Here is a 6,528-nt window from a genome sequence, read left to right on the forward strand (position 1 = left end):
CTTTTGTCTTTTCAGATATCTTTCAAATGGGTTTCACATCTGTAAAACACTGGAAGGAAGGTTAACCTCATATTTAAGTCAACAATAGACAATGTCTAACACAACATGGGAAGGTTTTATCCATTTGTATTAGCTTTTTTCTCCATAGATCTTCGTTAGGTGCCATATCATGGGTACGAAGTACTAAATTGGTTGGCTATATTTAGTTACCCCTTTAGAGTCATTTTGCATTTTGGGGATTTTATATGGAGTCTCGTTGTATTCTTTTATCCTTGATACACTTACAGATGTTGGCTCCAGTTGCCTGATCCTGCACTGGGCTAAGGAGGCAGGGGGTTTCTCTTGTTTCTGTTGTACCTGTTGGTTCCCTGAGTCTGGACAGCCCTGGGTCTGCCTCCTGACTGTAGCCAAATCTGTCATCTCTCCATTGACCATACCTACCTTCTTGGGGGAGTCCTTGTTTGGAAAAGCTGCCTCCATACCTAGTATAGCCTTTATCAAGAGAGGCATACAACTTAGTTAATCTTTCAGGATTCTTAACCATTCCTGAGACAATTTTTATCATTTGAATGCCTTTTGAAACTGTTCTTCTGGTTTTAAAGCCTTTCAGAAATGCCTTAGTACCAAATTTCAGTTTCTATCATTTTTTTTTTCCTGGGAATTTGGGCTTGACATAAGTCTTGTCACATTTGTCTTCAAGTAACCCAAGTGGACCATTTATTCAGTCTGGTCTTTTTTATATCTCTTATAGGGTGTTCTATTATTTTACAGACATGTTTTACACGCTGGTCAGAATCATTTAGATTTGCCAAAGCCTGTCTCACTTCACAAAGATCCTGTCCCATTAAGGGGCTCAGTAAAACCATTAAAGCCCCATACCATTCTCAAGGTCCCAGTTGAATTAAGCTTTCCTTTATATCTCTGGTGAACACAGTCTTATTTGGCCCAGTGAACTGGGCATCATATATTGCTTTTCTCATACCTAATTCTCTCGGTAATGCCTGCCCCTCCTTTATAGTCCTCCAGCCCCTACTAATCATGTTAGTCTCCCTTGGTGACAATCAAGTATCTTTAATGCCTTCAACCAACCATCCCATTAAGGACTGCTCCCCCTGATTGGCCTAGGTTGAACAGCCTATATCACAAGGACAGATGGGTGGTTATATAACTCATCTGTGAAGCTTCTAAGGACTTAGACTGACGTCATTTTCTCCCATGTCCCATACTCTCACAGGCCGTGTGGCTAGGGGCTCTCTGATTGCTTGCTTGTAAGTTTTTTAAGTTTTTCCTAATTTTAACAGTTTTAGTATGGAATATTTACTAGCTACATCACTGTTAGCTTTTGTTCCCTTTTGTATCAACAGTTGAATCTGAGGAGCAGCCTTAGCTACTTTTATTTTTAGGTCATTTTCCTTTTTACTATTATCTGTCTCTTCCTCTGAGTCCTTGGACCTTACACAAGTCAAAGTGTCATGCTTTTTTTTCTCTCTCAAGCTCTGCAACTGGATCTTCCAGGACTTCACTAGCCTTTTCAGCTTCCCCTGCTGGGGACAAATCTTTTATTACGCAAAGTGGCCACGGCCCCTCTCTGTGCACTCCAATTGGGTCCAGAGCCAGTAAAAATTTTCTGGCCTCTGGATAACCTTTAACAAACTTTCACATACCCACAACATACCCCCACATTTACAACATAGCTGTGGCCCACACTTCTGCGTGACTTGCCTCTTTTAGTTACAGACTTTATAATCCATTGTATAACCCACGTATCACTAACCCCATTAAGCATATGGGGTTTGATTGCCTTTTTCCCTGGGTTTCTGGCAGTTGCTCCTGGATTTGGGAATCAGAGCCCAGCTGACCCACCACAGAGGCAGCAGGAACAGCACTGCTTTCCCAGACCCACATCCCCAAGGCTGTGGTTCGTTTATCCTACTGACTATGCAAGTTTGCCTCCAGAGTTCTCTCTGGGTCTCTTGCACCATCAGGCAAACCGTATAACATATGTTTATGTACATTTATTATTATCATGTGGGGGAAGGGAGTGACTTACAAAGAAATGAACACCCAGTGCCTAGCTCTGCACCGCTCAGCTCCATGCTGCCCAGCTCTGCACCATGGCTCAGAGCCTGCCATACCAGATCGCTCCCATGGCATGCCCATGGTCACTGTTAGCTTTCACCCATGCCTCAGGGGCCAGCAGTCTCACCTCAGGTCCGTAAGTGCCAGGCCATTCTGTTCTTGAGTACACCCGACTGCTGCACGTTCCCCATGCCTGCCACCACACGTTCTTGGCAGCTCGTGCCTTCTGTCCCAAGATAGCACCACAAGCCCCTCTTTCTGCAGTTACCTCTCCACAGCAATTCTCCGCAGAAGGCCCCACACCTTGGAGGAACCAGGACCCCTGGGGAACACAGCAGGGGATGTCCTAAAGTAATGAAAGACGATTCCAGAAGAGGGGCTATGAGAGTGGCACTCACACTCTCTGAGCAGGTGGCTAGACTGAGGCTCTCCATGGTCTCTCTTCCAGAACCCTGTGAGGAGGGAAGGGCACATCCCCAGAAGCCAGCCAGTTTAGTGATACAAGCCCCACAGCTCCTAATTTGAAATGAATATGATTCCCTGAGGGGTGATGAAATATTTTATGACTTTTCTATTAATTTAGATAAACATTTTTAGCAACAAATAGAAAGGTATGAAAAATATTAAAGACTGGGTTTTCATTAAGAGAGCCTGAGTGTTTTCTAGAAAGGACTGCTTGCTGAGGAGTCTAAGTAGGAGATTTTTAGGCCAGTGAACCACCATATCATAGTTAAAAATATATATATTAAGTAAAAGGGTATCCTAGGTACTCTCTATTGCTGTGAGTAAAACACTTGACCAAAACCAATTTGGGAAGGAAAGGGTATATTTGGCTTACAACACAGTTCATCACCAAGGGAAGCCAAGATAGGAACTCAGGGCAGGAACCTGGAACACAGGCCATGGAGGAACACGCTTACTGGCTTGCTCCACTGGCCTGTGCTCAGCCTGCTTTCCTATACAACATGAGACCACCTGCCCCACAATGGGCTGGGCCCTCCCACATCACTCAACAATCAAGAAAATGTCCCATAGACATGGCCACAGACCAATTCCATGGAGGTATTTTCTCAACTGAGGTTCCCTCTACCCAGATGTGTTAAGTTGACAATTCAAGCTATCCAGCACAGAGGGGTTCACTGTATTTGTTAGTACTAAGCATTTGTTTTAGTTTTGCTTCTCTGTTGCTGTGATAAAACACTGTCCAAAGTCAGTTTAGGGATGGAAGGGTTTATTTCATCTTACAGATTACACAGTCCATCCAGAGCAGCCAAAGCTGGAGCTCAAGGCAAGAACCTGGAGGCAGGAAGTGAAGCAGAGCCCAGAAAGGAACACTGCTTATTGGCTTTTTTCCTCTGACTTGCTCAGCTATCTTTCTGGTACAGCCCAGACCCATCTGCCCAGGAGTGGCACCACCACAGTGGGCTGGGTCCTCCTGCATCAATTATCCATCAAGAAAATGCTCTATGGACATGCCCTCTGGCCCATATGATGGAGGAAATTCCTCAGTGGAGGTTCCCTCTTCCCAGGTGTCTTTAGTTTGTGTCAAGTTGACAAAGAACAGAATTGAACTCAAAGCTTTGGGCATGCTTGGCAAGTGCTCTACTACTGAGCTACAATACCCAGCCTTATCATATGGCAGCTGAAATATCACACTCTATATGAAATGATCATGAAAGATACACGGTAGAACTCATTTGCCCAAACTCATAGATCTGTATAATACAAAGAGTGTTTTCTACTGTAAACCACAGACTAATGAGCCAGCAAGATGACTTAGTGGGATGTGGAATCACAAATGCACATATGTACACTCATAAATACAATGTAAATAAAATAGATGAATACTGATTCATTAATCATAACAGCTCTTGTAAAATGCCATGCTCATACAAATAATTAATAAAAGGGAAAACCACGTAGGGCAGGGGATGGTAGGAGAACTTTCTAACATCTGTTCAGTTCTTCTAGTAATTGAAAACTGTTCTAAAAAATAAAGATGACTGAGGCTGGGAAAATGCTTCAGTAAAGTGCTTACCAAATAAGCATGAAGGTCTGAGCTTGAATCCCCAGCACTCATGTAAAAAAGTTGGTCACTGTGGACCATAGTATACAGCTCCAGTGATGAAGGAGGCAGAGACAGGTGGATCCTGGAACCCATTGGCTAGCTAGCATAGTTCAACCAATGAGTTTCCAGTTCAACAAGAAACCCCGTCTCTAAAAACAACATGGAATTTTGGGTGGGTTGATCTTGTATGGACCCTAATAGCTACCCATGTTCCAGGGGATGGCCTACACCCATGCATGTACTGACAGCACTATGCAGATTCAGGGGGTTTACAAAAGATTACAGGAAGTTGGGAGGGGAAAATGGTCATGGGAGGGTATGGGAGTTTATAGGGAGGAAGCGATGGATTTGATCAAAACACATTATACTCATGTACAAAATTCTCAGACATTAAGATTTGAAAAGAAATAAAGAAAAATGAAAGAAACAAGGAAAGAAAGGAAAGAGAGCCACTGAGGAAGACATGAGCCATTGACCTCTAGACTTTACATGCACAGGCACACACATGCATGTATACCCACAAACATATGCAAACATCCACATGAACATATATACACACCATACACACATACACATATCATAATATGACTAATTACTTTTTTAAAAATCAGGAAAACAAACAGAAAAATGCATTCGACTCTTTTTTGGGTGGAGGGGGAGCCTTTTATTTATTAAACTTTTATTTAGGCTTCAGTTTACATTCATAATGAGACATTGAGGATATTAATTAAAGAAAGCAAAAATAGAAGAATTGCCTTCCATAATTTATCTTAAATATCATCACCTCCCAATTTTCTGGTTCTGATGTCTGGAAGACACACAAAGAAGTAAATTTTAAATCAGTATCAGAAACAATATGGGCACTTGGTGCTGGTATGGTTTGCTGTTCATAGGCTGTGTAGCATTGGAAAAGTCACTTCACCAATCTGGAGTTCACTAGGCAGTCAGACTATATGATCTTTTTTTTTTTTTTAATTTGTTGATTTTTTTGGGGTGTGTTTATCATACAGAACATCCTACACAATCTTATTCATCTATACACCCACTTCCCAAATGGCACCCTCTCATAGCCCCCGCCCTTCCACACACTGGAGCCCATATACTCTGTCATTCCTGTTACTGTCCACTGTGTTGTTGGCACCCCCAGCCATTCCCCAGTGCTTGTCAGTCTGCTGAATCTAGTCAGCCTAGCTAGAGATCCTTGTTTTAGGAAGATCAGCTGTTCCTCATCCAGCAGCAATCAGTTGTCAATATTCCTTTAGATAAGATTGGGGTCTGCTGTTCATTTTCCCAGTTCTATGCTGGGTTACTGTCTGGGAGTCTTTGGTGCCTTTAGCTATACATATGGACTCTTAAAAATTGTATTGACCCCATTAATCTTTGGTTATACTTTCCTTTTGGGTGTTTAAGACCCTACGGTTGGCCCAGATAAGCCAATTTATTTTAACTCTTAAGGTCATTTGAGGATCTGTTCCTCAGGGGTAACATGGGCTTGGGAGGAGCCCCTGGCTCCTTTCTTTTACCAGTTCTGTCTATGTGAAGATAAGTCAAAGGTCCTGCTTCACCATGGAAGGCTTTGCTTGGAAGGATGGAGGAAATGATTCCTCTGTGTTGACCCTCCTCTTTGTAGAGTGGACACTGGTTCAGGTCCATCTGGCGGGGTCTCCATGGCCTCCTTGATCAAGAGGACAGGTGACTCACCACAGTTACAGGACATTCTCAAAGATACTCATAGTCCCCTGGAACTTAGTCGACCCAGGAGGGAAAGGAGCAAAAACTGTTCTTTATGTCCTTCTGTCCAAATTAGTATAGGCCTCATAGTATGGCTGTTAAACATCCAAGAAAGTTAGTTCCACCAGTCTTGTACTTTTAATTGCCATGTACCATGTAGATAGAGCTTGGGCACAGACCAAACGCTCTCAGCTAAACCTTGCCTAGACATATATTACATTCTTTGGTCTGGTTGTATGTATAATTTGTCAGTAGATTGTTGGCCTAATATGGTTCCCTCTGGGTTTTTTAAACTAGCTAGGCATTATTTATCTCTTGCATTGCCTAACCCTTCCATCATGATTCCCCAATTTAAGGTGCCCCCATTTTTCCCATTCCTCCCTTAATAATACCCTTCTCCTATGGTCCTGCCTCTCTTGAGCTCCTTCTTTCCCTTTATCCCCTAGGTTCCTTGTATAACCTTTCCTCCCACATCCCCTTAAAATGACCCCATTTTTATCCATATCACCCTTATTAACACCTGTTTCCTACTGTTCTTCTCTTTCAGAATCTTTTTTTTCCCTTTACCTCCCTGGTTCCTTTTCATTATCCTGGTTCCTGTACTTATGTCTGGATACATACTCACTTATAAGGATTTGGTGCTAGGATCC

This window comes from Nannospalax galili, unplaced genomic scaffold (assembly GCF_000622305.1).
Source record: "Nannospalax galili isolate Female #2095 unplaced genomic scaffold, S.galili_v1.0 scaffold667, whole genome shotgun sequence".
Taxonomy (NCBI): domain Eukaryota; kingdom Metazoa; phylum Chordata; class Mammalia; order Rodentia; family Spalacidae; genus Nannospalax; species Nannospalax galili.